This window comes from Poecile atricapillus, chromosome 1 (genome assembly GCF_030490865.1).
Source record: "Poecile atricapillus isolate bPoeAtr1 chromosome 1, bPoeAtr1.hap1, whole genome shotgun sequence".
NCBI lineage: Eukaryota > Metazoa > Chordata > Aves > Passeriformes > Paridae > Poecile > Poecile atricapillus.
The window spans coordinates 61,961,087-61,984,835 of NC_081249.1; the positions used below are offsets into that span (position 1 = coordinate 61,961,087).

The 23,749-nt window shown below is 41.4% G+C and overlaps 1 long non-coding RNA gene across 1 annotated transcript in view; it reads left to right on the forward strand.

The window, feature by feature from the left end:
- Positions 1–3,418: 3,418 nt before the first annotated feature.
- The window catches only part of LOC131586011 (uncharacterized), an 86,443-nt gene continuing 66,112 nt past the window's right edge, over positions 3,419–23,749 (forward strand). The window contains exons 1-3 of the long non-coding RNA XR_009279076.1: positions 3,419–3,477; positions 5,203–5,256; positions 23,607–23,625. This is a non-coding gene — a long non-coding RNA (uncharacterized LOC131586011). The remainder of the gene's footprint in view (positions 3,478–5,202; positions 5,257–23,606; positions 23,626–23,749) is intronic.

Here is a 23,749-nt window from a genome sequence, read left to right on the forward strand (position 1 = left end):
GGGAGCTGCAGGCTGCTCCCATAGCTCAGCTCTGTGTGCAACACTGTTAACCCTGCTGCAGATCCCAGGGAACTTCAAATGCATGAAGTGTTACTGCAGCTCAGTGAGGTGTGCTAATCTCTTCATGGACCCAGACCGTACCAAAGTGAGTCTCAGAGCACACACTGAAGCCCATTCAGATCCATGGGGCACAGTTACAGAAAGCCTTTTGCAGTAAAGTTCTATGAAGCCAGTTTTACTCACAGATGAACCCAGCAAGACTGGGCAGACAAGGCAGTAGCTCCCACTGATGCCCGTGTGGAACTCGGAAAATTGTCATTGCAGTACTAAAGTTTCCCAGTCCCATAGGTGAGGCCAGAAGGCTGTCAGACAACAAAACCAGTAAAAAAAAAGGTGATAATGCTGAGTTTAGCAAGCTTCAGCCCTGGCAGTCTCATCCAGAAGCCAGAAGAGGAACTTTCCTCTCTCCTTTCCTACAGTAACCAAATGGGTTACTGTGTTCACCAAGTGAATTTGGCATCTATGCTCCAGAGGGTTTGGCAGCCATCCCCATGAACATGAGAGTGCATATCTGATGCAGAGGGTGGGCTCCACTTCTGCTGAATGCAGCTGCTGTGCAGCACAGGGCACAGGACCCCTGGCTAGGGCAACATACAACCTTTGTGAGGAACGCAGGTGTCCTGTTGTTTTCTTAGAGGGCTGGCTCTGGGCTCTGACAGCTGGAGCGTAGCAGTCGTGGGTGTGTCATGGATGTGACTCCTACGGAAGAAGTAGCAATATGTTTATTGATATAACCAAGTGATTTTGCCAAGCTTCATGGTAAGTGTGAGAAGGGTTTAATTAGATCTGATGACAAGGCACACTTAATTATTTATGGCCTAGAGGACAGGGTCAGACAAAACAGGCAAAGAGAGAGAGAGACTCTCCTGTTGAGTCATGAGGTTCAGAAAAGACCTCCTTGTCTTCTAAGCTCCTTCTCGGAAGGGAGTTTTTGTGTGCCTAATTCCAAACTTAGTCCCAGACTTAGTCAAAGGTTTATGTCTCAAGGATTATGTGTGCACAATCAATCTTTTGTGTCACTTAGCTAAGATTTCAGAGTTTAGCATGCTATTAATCACTTACTGAGAATCTCTTGAGTCAAGAAATCTCTCAACTCCAAGGAGTAACCTTGAGAGTACTACTCAAAGCAAAGACCCTGCCAAACAGTCCACTGCCCTGCAGGAGAGATCAATAAACCCTGGCTGTTCACTATTTATGAAGCAAGATAATTGATTTATAGTCATATTTTGATACCAGCTACAGAAGTTAATTTCTTCCAAATTTGGCTTGAGTTGGACCTTGACAAACAGTATGGTTGGGGTTGTACAATGACTCATTTAAAACTGCATATCTACTCAGGAACATAAAAGTGAAGTGCAAACCAGTTGAATGTTGCCTTGCCTAAGACCTTTGAAGCAACAGCCATAAGCTCTTCATTTAAGGACTGCTCTGTTTACTTTGGTGTAGCTGTAGACACATGAGTATCTACCACAAGGTCTGAGTGCCTTCTGAAAACTCAGAAGTTTTCAGGCTTCCTCACAGAAAGCAATTTGGCACATGTGAAACTGAGGCACAGGCATATTATTTATTTATTTATTTTTTAAGGTTTGCACATGAAGCACGAATAAATCAGAAACCAGTTTTGTGTAGGTTGATATATCAGAAACAAACCTGTGATCTTATGTTTTCTAGGAAAGTGTGTTGGATGTGCAACTGATCTTGAGTTGATTGTATTATTTATCTCAGGATTTTTATTTTGACTGCAAAAGTCACTTGTCTCACCTCCTCCCAAGAACCTGAAAATTGTTTTCCTTCCATATAATATCACTGAAGGTATCAAACAAAAGAAGTGTCCAATCTTCATTTGCAGAGCCCAACAAAAAGAGGGTTCCAGGGCTCTCATCCATCTGCAAAACCAAACATGAGCCCTACCTTGAGAATTCAGTGTGGAACAACTCCTAGGTGATCAGTCATGTCCAAACCAGCCTTGACCATTGCTTCTCCCACGATCTTCCATTTTAAATGAAGGAGCTTGCAGGTCGATAGCAGCAGAGGCTCGCATGCTGTGACCTGCAAATCCAGGCAGCGCGACTGCGCTAAAAGCAGACAGCTGCGGTCTGTCCCAGCCTATGTAAATTAAGTGAAATCTTAGCTTAAAATGGCAATTATGTGGTCTGTGGTAGACAGAAAGCAGTCTCTGGAAGCACAGCTGGCATGGGAACAGACTGCATATTGCTTTTTAATTTCTGGAAGGCACCAATGTAACAAATTCATGACAGCCCCCCCCGCCCCCCCGCTGTTCCCTAGCTTTGCTTGGAAATTTTTTGTAGGACATTATTCTGTTCTCTTGGGCAGGGTTTTTATGCTTGGCACATAAACACTTCCTAGAAATGTTGCTTTTCAACAATTTTCATCTGAAAGAGAAGTTAAAAACCTAGTTTACATAATTCAAATTTGGTGTTCTCAGGATTGTTTCAGGTGTAAAAATCCCCGGTTTCTGAATTTGCCATTGCTCTCTTTTGTTCTGAATAGATTTTGTCATTGGTAAATGTAGTAGTAACTGCAGATGTTAATCAATCACTCTGATATCTAGAAATGAGGCAAGTAGAATGTGAATAATGTGTGTTGTGGTCGAGACTACTATGGTTTGGTGTCTCTGTTTGCATTCATCAGGGGCTGTTGGGTATGAATCAGAGGCTAGCTATTATAAACCAGAACTAATAACTAAAACCCCTCCTCTTTTTGATGCAGTTGAGATCATTCTGGACCTCTCAGCCTTCTAGACCCATGCCATTGCAGTGAGGTGAGAACAGCTTGAGATGAGCCTTCTGAAAACCATGCTGGAATAGCATCTCTCAGCCTTGCTGGTACAGGTGATGATCCTGAGCAAGCTGGGTGTTGCAGCACCAGAGCCCTGTGTCCTGATGACTATAAACTTGGGGTGAGTTACTGGCATGGTGTTGTAGGGGTCTTTGCTGTGAAACTGGATGCCTGTATTAATTTGCTCTGGATTGCTTTTGAAGGACAGCTGGATATTAGAAGTTGAGGCTGAAGGGAAAGCTGGAGTTAACTCAGTTAAAGCTCAGTTTATATAATTTCTAAGTAATAAGAAAATATACATACATATATATATATATATATAACTGAAGCTCTCTAAATTTTCATGTCTATCACACTAATGCTAGTTTCAATCTCCATTCAATCCCAGGTGAAGCTGAATTCATAGCTTGTTTTTAAAAGCAAGATTGTCTCATTCATCCATGAGTTTTGGAAAAATGTGCCATATTCCTGGGGATTTGTAGGTTTTCTAACCACGTTATTATTTCAGGATCTACAAGTTGCTGTGCATACTTACACTGCCAAGGGGAAGTTTAATGTGAGAGCGGACTCAGAGCACCTCAAGACACATCTTTTATCTGTCTAAACCTGTGCACTGAGGTCAGTTTGGTAACACTGTGCCTTCAACTCCTTTAGATTGTGTCATTCCAGTGGAGCTCAATGGAACTATTGTGGCATAAACTGATGGAATGATTAGTTGGCTGGAAAGTAGAGTCAGAATTATTTATTTTTCCTCTTGTGTGAGTTTACCTGTTAAAACATTTCTTTTCCCTATATCAAAATTTTTTAGTGGGAGGAAAAGTTATGAAGGACTTTGGTTTGGAAGTATCCAAATATATTGCTTCAGTCTTGTTGTTCTAAATATGATACTTTAATGTTGAATTAATAATATTTTCTTATGAGCCAGCTAACTGGCTGGGATGCAAATTGTCTTATTCCCAGATTCTCCTGGGCAATTTATATCCACCATGACAGCACACCCAGAAGCAGTTTCAAGTTGAACTGAGTTGAAATAAAATGTTCTTGTTCAGCTAAAAAATAAACTGAAGCATTTGGTTTGGGTCAAGCCCATGTAGTGAAGAAAATATTTTGTTTTGATTTTCCCGAAGGAAACCTGAATGCTTTGGGCAAAATTGATTTGATATTTTTCCTTGAATAGAAAGTTGATTTTGTGGAAACTTTATTTCCCACCAGAGGCTGAACTGTTGGGGAGTGTCCCTAAGCTTTTGTACTGAAGCAATGGAAGGCTTCTGATGCTTTAAGCAGGAAATCTGCAGCTTTATTTGAAGAAACCTCTCTAAAAATCCATGCTTTATTTTAGTGAAACCTGAAGGGAAAGGTTCTTCTCCATGTCTTGCTCTCAGCTGTAAATATTAACTATTTATGTACCTGACAATGACCTTTTATACCACAAGAGGTATCTGCAGACATTTGATTTATTAAAACTTGTTTTTCTTTGAATATTTTCATTTCATCTCTTCTAGCTGATAGGTTAGCTTGCTATGAGACAATATTATGTTGTATTATGGTCAGCTGAGTTACAATTTGGCTAGTTTTTCTGTAGGTAAAATTTTATGGCGCCCTGACACACATCACTGCAAATTCCATTATATAAAGCTCCATATTCCATGCATTAATATCTGAATCTCTTCCACTCTCTTTTTCCTCAGTTTAAGCTTCCGAGTGGTAGTGAGCCTTTTCCACTTAATTTGTTTCAGTTTACTGCTTAAAGATGCACTTGCTGCCCACAATTAGCACTGGTCATCATCCAAAGCCTGTCTCCCATCAGCTGTTTCCCAGTGAAATTGCATCTTCTTAATGGGGTGACCAAAACCAATACACTATATTGCAAAGTGGCTTTGTGGGAACTTTCTGCCAAGACAGCAGCATCTCAGGGGAGCCTTACAAGCTTAAAAGCCTTGTATCAGGTGATAGACACTGCAGAAGATGGTGGGGGCACTTCATCCTTTCTTTCTTTTTTCCCCTCTTAAAAAACTTCCATCACTCTGATGACCAGTACAAAGGAAAGGGAAAACAAAAGGAAGACAAAAGCAATTTCAGTTTTTTTTGTGTTCCAGTCTATGATTTGGCCATATTTCTCTGGGCTACTTTTTTCTCTTATTTCTCTAGTAGCATGTAAACAGAAGCTCAAGAGTAAAATGAATCTATAAGGACTTTCCTACATTTATGTTTGCACATTGATGGATGGAGAAGCATTTAAGAGAAAAAGAATCAATTTTGAATCCAAAGATGTGGGTCATCTCTTCTGGATTTGCATCATTGTGTGATGGCAGGGATTAACTCAAATATATTTGTACTTCCTAGAGGCTCATGGGTTCACCAGTGTATGGCAGACAGTACCACAGAGCTGTGAAATACGTGAGCTTCACAAGAGTGATGAATAAAATATTTTTACTTTCCATACATTTGGCAGAATCAAACAGCTGCAGCCCTGAAGTTTTACATTTATAAAAATATATACATAAATAAATATAACTGCTACTTGCTACAATTGTCTATTATATCTGGCAGGTGACTGCTGTTACCTTTCTACTCTGTTATTCCTCAGATAGCACATTTTTCCAAGTTATTAAGTTACAATGTGTAATTTATAACCATCAAAGTGGAAAACATTCTGCGATGTGTGAATTGGCCTGAATGTCTATTATTGAATATGTGCTACATTTCTAGAAATATGCAATTATTCCTCATTGGCAAACTTAAGATTTTTGCTATCAGGTTTTGTTTAGTTACATTTAACTGATTAGAAAAGCTTTAATGGATGTAAGCAAGAGTTCCGTAAAAGACATTCCCCAGTAGGTCTAATTTTGTGTGAAATAAGCAAAACTGTTTTCTTCATGCATAATAGTCCAGCATTAAATTAAGGTTGTTTGGGCAATGTGGACTGGCGAGGGGGTGCAAACAAGTAACACAACCAGACTGGCTGATGGAACCCTTAAATACCAGTCATGATATTGTGACTATGGCTTGCCAGGGGGGTTGGTTGGAATTACTGCTGTGGCAGGGAATTTGGGGCCAGTCTTTCAGTGGGCTGCTGAGCTGGATCCCACCCTTGACTCATTTCATGTAAGGTGGTGATTTACATCTCCAGCTATTGATTGTATCTTCATAGTAGTGTCTGGTTCTTAAAACAGTGGAAGCCAAGATAGAACCACAAAATTCAGAGTAAGAATTATGTTTCCTCCAGCTATGTAAATTGTCTTTTACATCTAGACACAAGTCGAACTTGTTGACTCAAACCACTGTGCTTGTCTTTTGCTGTAAGTTCCAGTATTTTAAATATTGTATTTCTCACAGCATTGTTTCACTATAATTTAAGAAGTTCTGGGGAAAATGTAGTGTCCTTTTTACTTAGTGATGGAGCTAATTCCCACCTTGTTTTTTAGATACAACCCGTGAATAGCTACTCTCTTCAGAGCCTGCAGAATTCTGCTGTGAAGGTGCTAGAGAGATCACAAAGCCCAGCAGCTTGATTTGTAAAAGGAGCAGTTGTTATTTACCTAGTTTAATAGACAGTACTTTATCTGTGTTCTGGTTCCTAAATATCACTGGAATCCAAATGTTTTTCTTTAGCACAATTAAGGCAATCAGAAGTATTTACTTAAAGCAGTGAATCACTTAAAGAAACAAGTGGAATACTACCAAAATACAAAATATTTTTCCAGTGCAATTTGATATCTCTGTAAACATTTTCAATGTAATTTTCTTCTGACTCATTTTTTCATCCACTGAGGATCCAAATATCAAGTTTACTATCAATTTCCACCCAGGAAGCAAGTACTGTAAATTGGACTACAAGTGAAGAACTGATTGCTTTATGTAATTTAATTTATATCATTCTAACGTATGTCAGAACACCACTGTATTGTGGAGTGCAATAAAAGGCTGACCTATGTTAAGAGTCTTTTAGGAAAATCCACACTCACTGGGCATCTCCAGGTCTTACACACCCATACTGTGCACACACAGGCTACAGCTGAGTATTAAAGCCATGCAGGACAGGCACAAGAATCCCTGAGGGCACTTCTGATGTGAATGTTAGATTAGCTTTATTGAAATATGTCTTTTAAATGAACTGAGCCTGATGTCTTTCTTGTACTGAAATATACTGTCTTAATGATGCTTCCTTGAGAGCTGCTGATGAGAGAAAGGAATGAGGGAATAGTCATTACCATTAGGAGCATGAAAGTGCTGGATGGTGAAAGTTATCCCTCCTCTACCAGCCACAAGTTTTTATGGTGTCTATTAGTACATTATAGGGTACTGCAGATTTCTGTGGTACATGCAGGGTCGCTGAGCTGATGCACACCAATAAATCCCAGCTAGCTGCTGCTCTGCCCTGGTCATCTGTGAGAAAGTCCTAAGGGATATGCTGGCACAGCCCAGAGCAAGGAAGATTCATGTGTCTGGGCACAGCACTAGGACTGATGTGGATCAGAGCACTTCCCAAAACATGCATATTCCCCCTGAGGATGGCTGCCAGCACATCATGTAGCCCTGGCAGCAATCCCTTGGGAGATACCACCAAGGAAAGACTTCATCAATATTTCCAGTTCCATGGCTGCAAGGGCAGGGAGGATGTATGAGCACCCTTGGGCTGCTCACAGGAAGGGTGGGAGGCAGCCTGGAAAGCCCAGACAGAAATTCCTGGGCAGTGACTAACTGGGGCCTGTGCCACAGCTGTCACATGGTGAGAGAGGCATGGGCAAAAAAGGAAGGTACTTCAAAGTGCATATGTTAAAGTAGATGTTCAGTTTGATAAGGTGAAGAAATACAAGGGCTGCTTCAAAGTGGCAGGACCTGCAGAACAGAAAGTGATGTGTATAGGAAGCTAGAGAAGGATTTGGTGTTTGATGGATGAAGCAAAGAAAGTGGAGGGAAGGAGGATCTTCATGATCTGATGTGCAGATTCATGAGTCAGGTATCAGGCATGCACAGTCAGATGAATCTTTGACAAAAACTCCCTTGTAAGCCCAGGAATGACCCTTTCCCACATCCATGGGTTAAAGTTTGTTACTTCAAGTGCAAAAACTTACAAAAAACAAAACTCCAAAAGAGTCTTCATGATCCATGGTTCTCTTTAAAATTTTAATGTGTTCTTGGCTTTCAAGTACTAATTTTAATGCCCACTTATTCTTCAGTATTTCTTAGACTGTTTTGTTTCCATGTGTTTGTTAGGCATGCTGTAGAAAAAAAAAAACTGCTCCAACTTAGACCCATGTCCCTGTTTGTACTAAGAAAAGGAGAGCTTGGCAAGGAAGCATAGTGTCCTTCAAATCCCTGGTAAATCAGTGTAAATGGAAAATCGCCTGTCTTCACTCCAGCATGTTTTCAGGAGGAAAACAGCACTTGCCAGGTCCAGAAACTGGTCCTTAGTGATCTTCTTACTGCCATTTCCCAAGGCAGTGTGCCAGGATACTCTCCTGACTGAGACTGACTTTTAGTACCTGGAACAATGGAAATCCCACGACAGAGAAAACAGTGAAGAGCTTGTCTTTGTAAAGGAAGGCTTGGAATGGACATGTGTGCTTTCAGTAGAAACTGTGTGTGGGTAAGAAGTCATAGTTAGTTGTGCAGGTTATAATGAGGAGCAAATTGAGAACAGACATTTGTGGTCTTTGAGTTGCAGAGGCCAGCTCCAGGTGCCACTGGAAGTCTCATCATGGACTGCTTGGCAGAGGTTGGAGCCTGCATGTTTATGTGTGTCTGGTTTTATTTATAAGGTGTTTTGGGATTGCACAATCCAAGGGAGAAAAGACAGTGGGAAAAATGTACTTCCTTTCCTGGTTACCTCATAGAGTTTCTCTGAATACAACTCACTTCTTAGCAACATACTGTTTACTGCAGTCAGGAGCTGTGTGAAGGTCATTTTGGGAATGAAAATGACAGAAGCGCCTAAAGCATGTTGACTTTGAAGAGACACTTTTTGTGTAAGGAGGACACTTGCCATTTGTGCTTTATATCTTGTGCCCAAGAAGCCCACCATGAGGAGAACAGAAATCAAAATGTTGAAAAACATTTGTTGGAAAAGTGTTGGAAAATGTCAAGGCAATGAGACATACCTGTCACATGGTAGGTGGAATCAGTACATCACAAGAGAGCTGAATTGCTTCTTTGATGTTCTCTGTGTAGTGTTTAATTTAATGGATGGCACTAAAATGCAAGATTGAAGCCAAAAATTTGTCTCTGAAAATAAATTTGGCATCCACCCAAATGCTTGACAGAAGATGAGCCTTGTATTGTGGCCATGTATAATGGCAGAAACCCCTGGACCCTGCCAGCCTGGCAGAGTCTGAGTCCTAAGTCAAGAGCTGCTCAGGGAATATTACCTTTTTCCTGTAAATGTGTGCTTAAATATCAGGCTGCTCAAACAGTGCATCCAGCTTGACTAATCCTGCACTGGTGATACGTGAACAAAGAAAATGGCATGATCCAAGAAAAATAAAGGAAGACTCTGTAGGAGCAAGAACTTCTTTTTCCTCACAGTGTATTCACTGATTGTTCATTAATGTTCCCACTAATGTGAAGTTAATGGAGAACTGAGCTCCCACGAAATGTAATCTGGAAAATGTCAGGCAGATGTTCCTGTGTCAAAATGCATGAACTATCTCAGTGAATCTGAAAAGATGTGATCCAGATCCTTTTTTATGGGCTGCACTCTTCAAACTGCTTTGGGCATAGGGGTACACTACTACTGGGACTTGTAGGTGGTTCTCCAAAATAAGTAAGTCAGTGCTACCCACCTCACTGTCCCGACTAGAAATTTCCGGAGCTCTAGAAAAATACAAACACAAAGGTGAAGAATGGTGAACCTCCTGCCTGCAGCTTTCTAGGATAAGACTCCTCATTTTCCCATCCTCCTGCTGCTGTTTAGATGTTTAGATATGTTGTTCCAAGTTCCCATAATGTCTGTGTGTGCTGGCAAGGGAGATCACGGCTCTGTACTGTCCAAACTAAGTAACAAATTGCCACCTGAAGTCTGCTTTCTGAATGTCCCCCTACCCAATTTCTGGGGTGAGCTATTGATCTGGGTTCACATGCGCTGTGTAGCTACTGACTTTCACAGAATAAACAGTTCAGTGCTTGCACCTTCAGTCTCTGTCTCACACATGGCCCCTGCTAAAGAACAGAAATGAACCATTACAGTCACAATTTGAAAACTGGAAATGCTCGGGTGTGTGTCATCAGCTGGAGAAAAATCCCATCATTACACTGCTACTGCAGCATCATCCTTATTTGTCCTCCAACTCAAATGCATTAAATTTAATTACACAGTAGTACAACTCCAAGACAGATTTCATATATTGAGATAAGAAAAGCTTCAAAAAAACCCACTCCTTCTTTAATAATTGAAGCAGCACTTGTGCTGGCAACAGAAGAAAGTGAAGTGATGCCAGGCTGAGGGACATGGAGCAGAGAGTCAGCCTTAGAACCATAGAATGGTTTAGGTTGGAAAGGCCCTTAAAGATTGTGTACTGACAATCATGGGCAGAGACACCTTCTGTTAAACTAGGCTGCTCAAAACCTCATCCAACCTGATCTTGAACACTGTCTGGGATGGAGCATCCACAGTTTCCCTGGGCAACCTCTTCCAGTGCCTCATCACGCTCACAGGATATTCATAATATCTAAAGCTTTCAGTTTCAAGACCTTGTCAGTTTCAGCCCTTTCAGTTTTCAAGCCTTTTGTCCTATCACTACATGTCCTTGTAAAAAGTCCGTCTCCAGTTCTCCTGTAGCCCCCTTTAGGTACTGGAAGGTTCTCTAAGGTCTCCTCTCCAGGCTGAGCAACCCCAACACTTTCTTGGGAATACAGTTGAAAACTGCTTTAATAAATACATGCAAATAGTGAATTTGTGATCATTTAATTCAGAACATGGAGTGAACAGATGCAAAAACCACATTAGGTCAGCTAGTGTGTGCCCCTGGCAGCATAGGACTGAGGCAAGCTTCCGAACATGCTTCTGTTGGATCCGCACTCCACACTCCAAGCAATGGGATGCCTGCTTCCTAAAATATCTTCCTTTGTAAAGGGGTTTTGTTTTTTCCCCTTCACAATGGGCAGTTTAAATTCACCTTGTTATTTCATCCACTGTTCCTAATTGCATCCTTTCTCCTGGAGGAGGTAACTCCCCTTGGTGTGCAGACCCTTCAAATATTGATAAGAAAATCGCTGTCTCTTTTCTTTTGCAGATGTGTTTAAGCCCAGTTGTATTCATAGTTAGCCTTTCAAATCTTCCCTCCTGCAGCCCCCGCATCCTTTTTGCTGCTCTGCTTTTACAATTTCTCACTGGGCATATGTCTCAGCATTTCAGCTTTGATGGTAATACAGCAGCCAGAACAGGTTTGCCAAACCCTTGCATACAGCGTGGAAGGTAATTAATACTATTGTTCTTCCATTTTACAATAGGAGATAGACAATTTGCTTCTGCTTGGACTCTCTTCCCACCACCTTCTGAGCTGGAACAGATTGTCCCTCCAGTGTAATTTCAGCCATACTCAATCCTTTAAATTGTGTTTATATTTTTTTCCCTTTAAAACAGGAGAGGAAAAAAAAATAAGTAAACGAGAAGCTTTTGCCCTTCCCATTTCTCTGCTGTTTCTTTTTATCATTAACCCTATCTGTGTTAAAAAACATTTAGGAAATGTAAGGTGTGAGAGGAGGTTGTGACGTGTAAAGGGGATAAAGCAGAACAAATGCTTTGGAGGACTGGGCATCACTGGGAATTAGGTACATTTGAACAGGGTAGCTGAAGAAGGTATAGCAATGATCACACTGGAAGGCTGAACTGGAGAGCCCAAGTAGGCAGTAGGTAGCTGTTGCAGCGGCCTCAGGGAGACAAAGAGTTACATTGTCCCACCCCAAACCCCTTGTGAAGGGCGGCCCAGGAGTTCTGATTGGGTTTGAGTCCCTGGGGGGTTCTCCCTTGGTGTGTTTCTAATGGTCCCTGACCCTGAACTCCACCCTCAAAGGTGTAAACCCTCGGGGGTTCTGTCCCTCAAAAACCCCTGCTGTGCCTCTGTTCGGCGCTCTCTTGTTCTGGACCTGAGTTTGTTCTCATGCTGAATAAATGGTTTCATGAACGGGAGCCCGTCTCGTTGGTGTTTCATGCTGGTCCCCAGAATCCTGCTGCTTCTCTGGACGAGATCCTGAGGTTGCAGACTGCAACAAATGGTGAGAGAATGCGGGCATCCAGTGAAGCACCAGGAGAACAGCAGGACCCGGCTCCATGGACACCTCGTAAGTCCCCGGCTGATGGCTTGAGAGCCGGCGAGACCCCCGCCTTGGAAAGGAGGACTCGAGAGTACCTGGCAGGGAGACTGGGTTGAGAGTGCCTCGGGCATGGGGGAAGAAAAGGGATTACGGAGGTGTGGGAGCCGAGACCAGACGCTGGGACAAGCACCTAACATCACCCAACGAGACGTATTATGGACGATATCAACATTATGGACGATTCTATTAACACTATGGACGATTATGGACGATTATATCAACATTATGGACGATTATATCAACATTATGGACGATTATGGACGGTATGGATCTTCCGGTGGACTGTTTTTGTCTTCTGTGGAGTTCCTTTTTTGGTGTATACCTTCCTGTACCTTCCCCTTTCCTCTGTTCCTAAGGGCAGGACAAAGGGTGAAAAAAGCTAAGATGGCTCGGGGTTGCTGCCGTCTGCCCGCCGTTCCGTGTCCTCCTTCACCCCCTGTCTTTCCATATTCCCCATTCCCTGGCCGGGAAAGTCCGTCCTGGCCTCCCCCCCCATCCCAAGATGGCGCCGGCCACGCGGTCTGGGATCCCTTGTTTCCCGCCTTGCTCCTTCTTTTCCGGTCCCAAACCTTCCCTTCCCGAACCTCCCAGTAACTCCTGCTTGGCCCCATCCCTTTGTTCGGTGCTCCACCCCTGGGGGCTGTGCCTTCTCCTTCGTGGGCAACACCTCCTCTGGGGAAATCGAAACTGTAACCGAGCTCCCAAAGCCAGTGTTACACCGAGATCATCTAAAGGGCGACACCCACATGGGAGCCGGAGCCGAAGCTGGAGATCGAAGAATTCTGCCCCTCGTAAGAGGAGATCTAAGAGCTGCACCCTTCCTAACAGAGAATCCTAAAGTGGAAGAGACTGAACAAAAAAAAAAAAAAAAAAAAATTATGTTTGCATTAAGTACCATCACCGTTTAATTTGCCCGGCGTAGTCCGAGATTTAAGTGTTTGTTTTCAATTTTGTTTTTTCTGTTTGCTTAATGTGTTTTGTTATTGAGCTATTGGTGTCCCACAAAGCAAAGTGGGTGCTCTGTGGAAGAGGTGAGATTTTAAGGTGTATGTTTGGAAACGTTTTAAGCTCCTAATTAAAATTTGAAAGAAAAAAAAAAAAAAAAAAAGGAGCAGATGTTGCAGCGGCCTCAGGGAGACAAAGAGTTACATTGTCCCACCCCAAACCCCTTGTGAAGGGCGGCCCAGGAGTTCTGATTGGGTTTGAGTCCCTGGGGGGTTCTCCCTTGGTGTGTTTCTAATGGTCCCTGACCCTGAACTCCACCCTCAAAGGTGTAAACCCTCGGGGGTTCTGTCCCTCAAAAGCCCCTGCTGTGCCTCTGTTCGGCGCTCTCTGTTCTGGACCTGAGTTTGTTCTCATGCTGAATAAATGGTTTCATGAACGGGAGCCCGTCTCGTTGGTGTTTCATGCTGGTCCCCAGAACCCTGCTGCTTCTCTGGACGAGATCCTGAGGTTGCAGACTGCAACAGGTAGCAGGAAGTGATAGTGATACATAAGGAATAGTGGGAGAAAAAGAAAAGATCCTGTATGCTGTCAACTGACTTGATCACCTGTGGGGTGTGAAGAGTGAGAAAAGCAATCCTCCTGGTACAGCAGAGAGTGTGGGAAAGCTGGATTTGTAACTTGAAAGACAGCTATTGATCTGGGAAACTCTTCTGTACTGAGATTATGGCTTGATGCGGATGGTAGGATGTGGCATGGTAAGATGGAGCAGAATGAACAGACATTAAGATGCAAAAGTTTTCCATCAGTGTGTGCTTGGCATAACTTGCCACGGCGCTGTAACAAAAAAGATTGCCAGAGGTATGAGCTTTAATGAGTTTTAAAAACCTCCCCTCAGGGGAGCTAGGGGACTTCATACTCTAAGGGAAATCTCTATTCAAGGATTCCTCTTTTAGTTTATAGCACTGGAAGGGGGGCATTGTGATATAACAGAAACAAGCCTCTGGAGAAGCCCAGGAGTGTGCATGGAATGCTGTTGGATTTACAATATTTTGGTTAAAGTTGTGCAGACTACCTCATCTTCATGGATCCTGCCTGTTCCTCAGGGATAACAGATATTCTCAGTGAGAAAAAACTCACTGTTGCAGTTAGCATAAGGAAAATTTATATGCCAACTGGATTTGGCTTTAGCTCTGTGGTGCTGAATGGTCACAGGAATATCCCAGCAGGTAACGGCCAGAGAATTACCAAGCAACCTACTGGGGCTTGCAAACAACCCACTAGGAACAGACTAGAGTGCAAAAATAATGACTGTTTTGTTTGTTCTGTTTGTGAGCAGTTTTTACACATTTCTTAAGCTGTTCTGTTACTCATAGGATTTTAGCCACATTTCTGTTTAGTTGTTTTTGGCTTTTTTTCTTTTAATGTGCTATACAGATTTTCCTGCTGGAAAAAGTGCCCAGCAAACAAGTATTTAAGGGTTAAGCAAACTTGACCCTTCCCATTTTAAGTCTTTGGCACTGCCACACCCATAAGCATCCGGGACATCATTTCCTGATGCACAGTGGTAAGGTTTCCCAAACACATTTGAGGCCAGAGGTTCCTTGATTATTTGATAGCCTGCATTCGTTAGTCATAGTGGTGTCACCATCCCCTGTTCCAGCTGTGTCTGCTTGAGCAGGGCTTCGGACACTGCAAGCAAATTTTATTTTGCTGGAGGTTCCATGGTACATGGACAGGCATTTGCATTCAGTGTTAGCTGCATGACTGCTTGAACAAAGGAGGAAAGGCAGTTCCTTCGTGGGAAGCAATTCAAGCTTCTGGACCAGCAACCACCCCCCTTCCTACTCCAGGCAGGAAAATGTTTTTAGGTGCTTACCTTGTCCTACACATAAAAATAAATGAGCAAAACAAAGTAGGATTGCCCCCAAGGGTAGTTCTGGCAGCTTTCTTATGTCCCAGAACCTCAAGAAATGTTGAATTGTTCTTGACTCCTGGAAAAAAGAATAAAGAAGAACCTGTGCTTAGGCAGACTTACAGGGCAGATTATGCCCATGGGGTGCCTGGCCTGTGGAATGTTGTTATCTATATTTGTTGCACCGGCTGATTTCAGCCCTATCAGTCTGTTTTGTGGGTTCCTGAGTGTGTTTTCATTGCAGAAGTTTGTACATTTGGCTACCTGAGCTTTGACTCCTTTGTTCACTCACTGTGCTTCTTTTCTGAGTGCACACACTCCCTGCCACAGAAGTGCCTTGAGAAATTGCTTTCAAAAATTGAAATGAAATTTCAGGGAGTCCCATGCCTCTGCTTCTCAGATTTATTTACAAAATACCGTACCGGATCTGGTGCCACATTTTACACCCACACTGGAACAGCTTAATAGTTAAAGCTTTGTCTTAAATAAAATTTTAAAAATCCTCTCTTGATTTGAAAAGCAAGTCTCTTTTCTCACTTAAGATAAATAAATTTTCTGTCTGCAGCAGCAACTGGTCAAGCTACAGAGCTCTCATAATAAAACAGAACACTTGCTCAAAGGGAAGGTTATCACTTTAGATCTGCTAAAGGATTTAGAATTCCCAGTCTCTTCGCTCTAGCTAGCCTGATTGGAAGGATGGCAGAAGAGCAGACAGAAGCCAGGCTAGGAAAAGGCAAGGCCTTCAGCTGTGACCTGCTTTGGCTACAGTGTTTTGGGAAGAGAGATACCACCTCATCCCCTCCTCACAGAGTTATTGGCCAAGCAGTGGCCCACTCTGGAAGCCACATGGGGATGGCAGTGCTGCTGTTGAATAAATATTTTGAAGGACAGGAGGCATTGAGAAATAGCAATGATAAAGCATTAAACACACCCTGAGAGAGGACAGGTTGAGTTGATGCAATCTGAGGAGGACTTACTGTGAGTGGAGAGGTACTGACTAGTTTATCATTGCTGAATATTTGATGCAAATGTACAATGAGACCTTTGTTTTCCTAAGTAAATCCAGCACAGAGTAGCTGGGAATGAAAGTTCTAGATAGAATTTTAAATTTCATTTGTGTAAAAGGCTGGTCCTTCCAAGTAGCCTCATAGTGAAAATAAAAGCAGGCTGGAATCATATATAGATTTGAGGGCTGGTAGAATTTTTTTCACCCAGATTTGGTTGGAGTGTCCTGTTTGGTTTTCATTCCTACCTGGTGAAGCTCTGTGGGTCGAAGATGGAGTCTGTCATATACAATTTAATATTATTTTACAATGGAAACAGAACATACCAGGTCTCAAACAAACCCCAACAAGTGTAGGGACTTAACAGGAAAGGTTCAATTTACTGGATTGTTAGTAAAGGTATACAAGAAGGGACAACAGAAACATGAAGTACTTGTAGAACTCTCTGCAGCATAAATGAAAATAACAAAGTCTAAGCAAGGAAAAGGGTAGACTAAAAACAGGTTGAAGCAAAGACAATTTTCTTTCATCATCTTACCTCCTTTTCTTTCTGGAGAAAGCTACCTCAGGGAACTTTGTGAATGAGGATTTCAGAAAACAGGCAGATGAGAGAAAGTATTTTGCATTGAATTAGATTCAATGTCTGGAGAGTTTTTTTTCTAATTTCTAGCATCTAATTACAATGTGATAGTCTAGAATGTGACAACAAAACCTTAAATGCTGCTGTATTTTCTACTTGTACAGTCACAGGGAATTTTGTTCAGACCAATATTGTTCTGAGAAAGCACAGAGAATACCGTTTTTTGGCATTTCTTTTTCCATCAAAACCAGATGAAAACCTGAATTCAACATAAAGATACTGATTCTGGTATTAAGGTAGGATTTGTAAAAGCTACAATATGGTCAGTGTAATGCCATACTGGTTTGGTAATGTACATGCTGTTGTTTGAAAAACTCCATATCCTTATTTTCAGATTAAATTCTTCACAGTCAATAGCATTTCTAGCTAAATCATCATTCCCTGGTTTAGAGGATTAAACTCCCCTTCATGTCATGGCAACAGCTCTGGTTGGAATCCTAACACTGCTGTTGCCAAATGATTTTGTGATGTTGCACATCCATATTAAGCTAAATTAGCAGCAGGAATCCTGCACTGAAGTCACAGTACATATCATCATCGCAGAGTGGGAAATGGTTTGATTGAAGCAATTTCCTATCTAGCCACAGTGGGCAGCTCATAAGCTGTTTAGGCCTTTTGGAAGTAGAAAATGTGCCAAGGAATTTAGAAGAAAGAATACATTCCTGCCCATGCTCACATGGCCGGCGGTGCATGCAGTCCTGATCTGAATGGGGAAGGAGATGTATAAGACTCAGCACATTAATAACTGCAGGTTAAGAGGCTGGCATCAACAGAGAGAGGACAGTGTGGTGCAGTGCTACAGACTTCACAGGATCTTGGAAAATTTGCTGCCTGACCGTGGCTTGTTGGACTTCAGCAGGGCTAACCCAAACTACACAAGATCATGTATTAACCTCTAAATGATCATCAGTTACATAATTAGTCACTGGCATAAGATATCTACTAGAACTGTTTGGAAAATAAATGTTCTTTAAAAAATATTGACATTTCATTGGGAAAAAAGGAATATGTAGTTGATTAAGAAAAAGAAAGAGCTTTTTCCTCAGAATCTGAAAGCATTTCAAAGACAGCAAAGCTTTGTGCAAAAAAGTTTTGTTTAATAAGCCCCCTAGTTTTCTCATTACTACAAAGTATGAATGTAAAACATTAGTTGAGTCACAGTGTTTAGGAGTGGATGATCTTACCACACTTCCCTAGGAACAAAACCACAAACTCCCTTCCCTTGCAGCATCTTTGCTTAGGGAAGGCAATTAGAAGTTCCCACTTGAAGACTTCAGACGTGCCTGTGACACCCATATTTCTGCCCCCAGAGAAGATAGCATTTGCCTCCACAAATGTGCTTTTGTGCATGTGTCTTAAAACTTAAAAAATTATAGCCTGATGATCAGCCCTTTACTCATTTTCCCACCCCTGAAGCCATTTCATTTGTGCACATTCACATCTAGACTGCTCTTTGTTTTAGAGGGAAGGCTTTATAACTCTAATTCACGGGGACTCAGGACCTCACAATAAATATAAAAAAAGGGTTTTTTGACCTTTCAAATATTATACCAAGAGCTGCTAAGAAATTAAGGCAATAAATTTGTGTAAACTGAATGCATAATTCCTCTTAGGAATATAAATGTGAGAAAATTAAATGTCAACATCGACCTTGGTGTTTACAAGTGCGGCCGTAGAATGCAAATTCATTGCCTTACCTGAATTCCAGTTTTTTCTTATATTGCTGCTAGAGGAACTTTATGTTATTGTGGTTTTTTATGTTTTTTAAGGAGTTCAGACACATAGTCTCTTTGGTTGCACTGAATGTCCCCCTTCCTCTGACACTGGTCACTGCTGATCCTGTAGCAGCAGGTGGAAAAATATCTCTTTAAGAGAAGCAGAGTTCCAGCTCTGGCTGTGGGTAGGCAGGGAGACATTATTTCACCCCTTCACATTCTGTTTCTTTTTACAGTATTTCTTGTCTTATCGGATTTAGAAACTTCTGGAGGAAAGAACTGTGTCTTATTCTCATTTCACACCATCTCTGGGACCATCACAGACCACGTGCTCAGTCCCAGACTCAGAAGAGGCTTTTACATTGTACATAAACACAAACACACTGTGACTCCTGTCTGTGCACTGGGAAGGAAAAGGGAGTGAAAGTAGGAAATTTTTTACAATATGGCAGAAGCTCCTAACATTTGCAAATAAGACTACAATAGATCTGTACTTCCCAGTGGCTCAAGAATTCACTGCTATAAAAAGAGATAAATAAAAATCCTTCCCTTGGCATTTCTTGTGTATAAGAGTGCATGTCTTGCATGTCTTGCATCTCAAGATTTAGGTTAAAGGTTGTTATTGAGAGTTTTTAATCTGCTTCAGTCCTAGTTTTGTAATATGTCCTCAATTACCTAGTTCTGCCAGAATACAGGAGGAACCTACTGTTATTTTAGTGTAGACTAGTCTGGTTGTTCCTCACTGTTTTACTGAATTTACCTTACTCTAACCCAGCAAAGGCAGCTGACAGCAGTTCTGCAGATATCACTCTGGTGTCATCTACCAGCCTGAGATCAGGTGGATCAATCACCACAGTTGCATGACGAAGTTGACAAGAATATTTCATCAACAAAATGTGAATATTTTCCTCTTTAATTGCCTTTTTTTTCTTGACAGTTAAGGAAATAGCCTGATGATCAATCTGGTGTCAGTCTAATTAATATTTCCATCATTTAAAAATGCATCCGGAAGGAGAGAGTTTGATTTTACCACTCAATTTTCTTGAATTTTTATATTAGTAAAGATAATAAAAATGCAGTGGATGCCACTGCCTCAGACTGACATCCTCAGAGAGAAATAACCTTGCTTCTGGTGCTAGCTGAAATGTAAGAATAGCATCTGTGAAGTCAAGCCAATAACCCCCTTTCCTGAGTTTCAGAAAAGTTGATTCACCAAAATCCAATTAAAAGAATAACTCTGTGAATTAATTAAATTGCCCTTCCACTAAAGTTAAGGCTTAAATAATTTGCTGCACTTGACAGAAAAGCAAAATAACTTTTATTGAATAAAGGTTGAACTGAAACAGAGTTTCTGCCTTTGAGGTAAGCTGGGAATTGAGTGCTCAGCTCAGAATAAATGATAAACTTGGCTATTTCCACGTAGTTCCTTGATGGGTTCATCTATACTTGCAAGTACTTGCATGACCACCTTGGTCTTCACCTGCAGGGATTAATTGCATCTGAGCAGGTGTATGGTGATAATCACCTTACCCACTTCTGAGAGGAGACAGAGTCTTTCCAGCAGACATTCTGTTGGCTACATGTCAAGTTCTCCAAGTCCAGCTGTGCAATTTGTTCCCCTCCTGGCCTGAGCCAGGAGAGAAAACTGTGTGGAAAAATTCATAGATCAGGATAAAGACAGGGAAATAGCTTACTGATTATTGTGATGGGTAAAACAGACACAACTTGGGGAAAATAAATATAATTTTTTGCCAGAGAGAAATGGAATAGACTGATAAGAAACAAAGACCTTTTTTTTAACAGAAGACTAGAAAACATTTTATAAGCTGACTTTTAAAACATCTGTCAAGAGGTGATAATAAATATGGGCACTCCTCTGCAACAATATGTTGCTCCCTATGCAAAGAACTATCTATAATTAGCTGCACTCAACATAGTTTATAGCTTCAAGTGTCGGTGAAATCAAAAATAATTCTTATCCTACTTTATTCTGATTCACATTTTGCACAACGCTGAGCAATTGCAATGCCCCTTAAAGTTAAGAGCACACTTGCTGTGCAGCATATAATCCTTCCATAGTTTTTGCTACATTAACTTTTAGGAGTTGTTCACGCACCAGCTGGGCTGTAATGGATACTCTTTGAATCATACTCAGAGTCAGAGCAAAGGTCATAACCAAGGTACTGGTGTTTTATTGGTGAAAGCAAAAGGTATAATAGAGGTTGAGTTGACTTGGCTTGGGGTTTTGATATTTTATTTTATATTTTTGTAGAGGGAACACTTCCTTGTTGAATCATTTTTACAAAATAACCTGAGTAGATGTGTAGAATTTGACTGAGAAAAGTATCTGAGAGCAGACGGTTTTGGTAAAGCTGGGAAATTGCAGTGAAAACATAAGAAACACTTTGTTTAATCACTGAGTACATTTTGCTTAAAGAAAACAGGTAACTGAAGTCTAACAAACAGGCTGGACTAGAATTTAACCAATGAGTAAGTTTCTTCAAACACTGAATTTGATAAAGTTTTGAAAACTTAATTTGACATCTCCTAGTTGCATACCAAATTAGTACCCTACTTCTTATAACATCCTGTGTATAATACATGTTTGCACATATGGCATAAATATATTTGAAAATATATATTATATAATATAATATATGAAAAATATTTCTCAATACCAAACTTCAGAATTAGTGGCTTGGGGGACTTTCTACCCTTTCTTTGTAAAGGATTTCTTATTTTGCCTGTGGAACTGAAATACTCTTCTGTCCTAAGAGACCAGAAAATAGTAAGACCCCAATCTTGTGTTCTATGAGATACTTAAATTAGGAATGCATGCATACAAAAGGAAACTACCAGAGGTGCAGTGTTCAGACACTGATCAATACCATGACACTTAGGAAGATGTTATGAAATCTCTATTTCTGTGATTGAAGTTTTTACTTTAGAGTTCAGCTGAAAGGTACCTACACTGGCTTCTGCACCTGCTTCTGTAGAGCTATTGATCCATTCTGACTCATAAAGAAATGAATTCACTCACTGAATGGTGAGATCACAGGTCCAGGTGATGCTCAAAGCTGTGCTAGAGGCAGCTTGGAAGAGCTGGCAGGTAATTGCAGCCATTTCTCTGACTGTCACCAGGCCCAAGAACACCTCAGACTTGCCTGGTGCTGCTCCACTCCCAAGAAATGCTGCACTAGTGTTGGGGTTTGTGGGTGGCTGTTCCTCTCTGACCTGCTCAGCCTTAGGCCCCAGTCTTGTGTCCTGGTGGCTGGAATGAGATCATATTTATTGAGTAGAAGATATTTCCCTTGGTAGTGGTCTAAGGCAGGTTGTTGAAAAAATGCTTGAGACTTATAAACTTGAAAATAAAAGTAAATAAAACACCAACCCTCCAGACATGAAGTCCCTCTGGTTCTTGGAAACCACGGACAGCTCAGCTGGAGCATAGAAGCTGTGGGATCAAATCACTTCTTATTAATTCCTTGCAACATATGTCAAGAGCATCTCATGGGATTTGTAGGTGTTTTTTCTCTTCCTTCTAGCAAAGATTCCTGAATATATTCCTGAATATATCACTGCTGCCAGGTGTTAGCTGAAACCTTGTTTCTAGGACAGCAAAAGTTCTTGGAGTGCTGTTGTCCTCTCCTTACTGTTCTTTATAGCAGAGCAAGCAGAAGTTCACTGCATTTTCATTGTAACATTTTCAGATTGAGAAAGTTTGCTATAACATTATAAGAAAGGAAAATGTCTCAACTTCCAGAATATTTTTTTCAGTTCTGCTTTCTGTTGCAGCTGAAGAAATAGCATTCGTTTTCAATTTTTTTTTTTTTTACAAGGAGGCAAGAAAATCAGATCTAATTCTTCAGAGGGGTTTAACCAATTCATGACATTTGCTTTACTAGTGTAGTCATTTACTGTGATAAAGTCCTCTGCTTGTGTAAGGAGAAATGTGGCCATCAGCACACAGTTTGCTGACGCTGGCTAACAGAACATATGCCTGTGTTTTGGCAGGGAGATAGCAGATGCCATCCCGTTGGAAGTCCTGGGGAAATGTACAGATGTGACCCAAAACTGTACTTTTGCCTTTAGCCTGGCAGCACAAACCTCCCTCTATCACCCACCCAGCTGTGTGCTGTGCCTGATACCTGCACTGCCCAACACTGGAGATGCTGCGTCAGTGCGGACCGTAAATATCCAGAGCTCATTGCTCAGTGGTTTTGAGCTGCAGGTCTCCATCGTGTGCTTGTCTGGTGGTGTGAGGGTCTGGCATAGATGCAGATTTCATAGGGAAAAGGATGGCAGGAGCTGTGGGGGGCCCCATTGCCAGAATATTCCCTGCTTTGTGATGCGGCCACAAGCAGGTGGCTGTGCTAGCCACCCATCCCGAGAGCAATGGGGTTGAATTTCTGCCCTGCTCTCCTGAAGATGGACTCTTTGTTGATCCTTGCTCTTCCATAGTTTAGGATGCTTTCACAGAGCAACCACTGAGTGCACAGCAAATCCAGTTCACACACAGATCTGGGCATCTTCTGATTCAGCAGAGGAGATGCAATTTCTGTGCATGTAGGGAAGCCAAACATCCCTGTGAAACACAAAGGCAAATTCCTTGGGAAGATGTGTCATACTGCAAAGGGCTGAGGGCAAATTAAATTTGAGAGGAGAGACAGGCAGAGGGTAAAAACTCCATGAATATTTAAAACAGGGGGATTCCTGCAGAAGGAATTACTGCAGATTCAGCTGTAACTAAGCTGTCCACAGCTGCTGCTTCTCTGTCACCTTTGGAAGGGAAAGATATTTAATGAATATCAAAGTCAAACTTCAGGCATAAAGTAACAGCTCAAGTTGCTCACTTTACTTAAAAGAAAACCACCGTATCTTTTCACCTTACAGATATCCATGATCAGAATTGAATAAGCTGATTTAATTTGGGAAGATTTTGGAGTAGATTGAAAATATGAAAGATCCCTTCATTCTTATGTGCATCTCATTGGTTTATTCCCCTTCTTAATGGTAAGGGAGAGGGAAGATTTTTAAAAAAAAGATTCAGGACTTCTTTTACTTTCTTCCTTTCTATTTTAAAACTGCGCTGATGATAGACAGAGAAAGGGAGAACAAGAAAAGAGAGAACGAAACTCTTTAGAAGAAGGAAAATTTGAGAAATTGCCCCATTCACTCCACTGCTTCTTATTCACTCTTTTCCTACTCTTTTCCAGCAGAAGAAGTGAAGAAAAACAAGTAAGTGAGGAAGGTAATGGCAAAAAAATCCATGCATTATTGTTTTTGCTTTATATGAGGCAAAATATATTGGTTCCTAAATTTTTGGTCAACACTTCCTTTGTAAAGGATATTTTTAAAACCA